The sequence below is a fragment of the Aplysia californica genome, unplaced genomic scaffold (assembly GCF_000002075.1).
Source record: "Aplysia californica isolate F4 #8 unplaced genomic scaffold, AplCal3.0 scaffold00527, whole genome shotgun sequence".
NCBI lineage: Eukaryota > Metazoa > Mollusca > Gastropoda > Aplysiida > Aplysiidae > Aplysia > Aplysia californica.
In genome coordinates, this window is record NW_004797797.1 from 228,436 (window position 1) to 230,650 (window position 2,215).

Genomic DNA, 2,215 nt, shown 5'->3' on the forward strand with positions numbered 1-2,215 from the left:
TCCTCCCTCCCCTCCTCCTCTGTCTCTTCTACCTCTCTCCTCTCTACCCCTCTCCTCTCCTCCCCATCTCCTCCCCCCTCCCCTCCTCCTCTGTCTCTTCTACCTCTCTCCTCCCTACCACTCTCCTCACCTCCTCCCTCCCCTCCCCCAGGACCCGGATGTACGGGTTTGCCGGGGTCTATCGAGAATGTTGAGAGCATGTGAGAAATTCGTAGATTGTACTATCCCCGTCGTTTTATGGAAGAAAAACTCTGAAATTATGTAAAGTGGGCCCAAAAACTCTGAAATTATGCGATTCTCTTAATTTGAACGATATCTCTGGGACATCAAAATGTAAAGGATAGCTCGGGGAAACCGAAATAAAATGGATAGCTCTGAGAAAGAGAAATGAAAATGATAGCTATGGTAAACTTAATGTAAAAGGAAAACTTGGGGGATCCAAAATAAAATATTTTATAGCTCATCCCTCATGTTTTCTACCTCACCGTTAATATTCTTTAGCTCATCCATAGTATTTTCTAGCTTTACTGTAACATTTTCTAACTCATCCCTATAACTTTCAAGCACATCCCTCATATTTTCAAGCTTATTCCAAATATTGTTTAGCTCATACACAATATTTTTAGCGCATCAGTTATATTTTCTTCCTAATCCCTAATACAAAGAAAGAAAGATATAAAAGAAGTTTTTTACCATCTAGCATAAGGCTTTTGTCAGAATGAGCGTAGATGTGTGTTGCTCTTAGAGTATGTATCTGTATATAACTCCAAAGGTCTAGTATTTAAATTCCTACATGTGGTTGAATGATGCATTTGATGTAAATGTACATTTTGTCAGCTTTACTTCTCCTTTCATATTGAATTTTAATGAGAGTAATATATATATGATTAAAATTTTTTTATGTATACCTGCATGTGTTTTTATGGTCCTGTACAGCCAAGGAAAATTTCCCTCTGGGATAATAAAGTACTATCTTATCTTATCTTATCTTATACTGTCTAGCTCATTATTAATATTTTGTAGTTCAGCAATAATATTTGCCAGCTCCTCCGTAGTAGTTTCCAGCTCGTCCCTAATATATTTAGCTCATCCCTCATATTATTTTACCTCCAGAATAATATTTTCTTGGTCATCGTAATATTTTCTAGCTCGTCTCCCAGTATTTTAAAACTTATTTTTAATATTTAAAGCTCAACCCTCACATTTTTTAGCTCATCAATAGTATTTTCTAGCTTATCCAAAATACTTTCTAGCTCGTTCGTAATATTTTGTATTTCATTAATACTGTTTTCTAGCTCATATCCATAATTTTCTAAATCATTCACAGTTTTTTCTAGCTCATGCCTAATATTTTATAGATTATCCCTCATGTTCTGTACCTCATCCCTAATAATCTTTAGCTCATCCCTAGCTTTTTCTAGCTTTTTGGTAATATTTTTAAACTCATCCCTATAACTTTCCAGCACATCCTTCATATTCTATAGCTCATCCAAATATGTTTTTAGCTCATCCCTAATAGTTTCTAGATCATCCATAGACCTTTTAGCTTACCCTCGGTATTTTCTAGCTCATCCCCAGGATGTTCTAGTACATTCCTATTATTTTCTTGCTTATCTCCAGTATTTTCTAATTCATCCCCAGTATTTTCTAGCTCTTTACCAATACATTTTAGCTCATTCCTAATATTTTGTAGTTCATTAATTAATATTTTCTAGCTCATCCCCAGCATACTCTAACTCATCACTCATATTTTCTACCTCATCACTAATGTTTTCTAGCTCATCCCCAGTATATTCTAGCTCATCCCCAGTATGTTCTAGCTCATGCCTATTAGTTTCTATTTGAACCATTTTCTAATTCATCCCCAGTACTGTCTATCTCTTCCCTAATATTTTATTAGCTCACCCCAAATATTTTTAAACTCATAAATGATATTTTTTTGCTCATCCCAAATATTTTCGAAGCTCAACACTCATATTGTCTAGCTCATTGCCAATTTTTTTAAAAAAGCTTATTCCCAGCTTTTTCTAGCCTATCCGTAATAGTTTCTAGCTCATTCACAGTGTCTTGTACCTCATTCCCAGTATGTTCTAGCTCATTTCTAGCTATCCGTAATTTCTTCTTCTTCTTCTTCTTCTTCTTCTTCTTCTTCTTCTTCTTCTTCTTCTTCTTCTTCTTCTTTTTCTTCTTCTTCTTCTTCTTCTTCTTCTTCTTC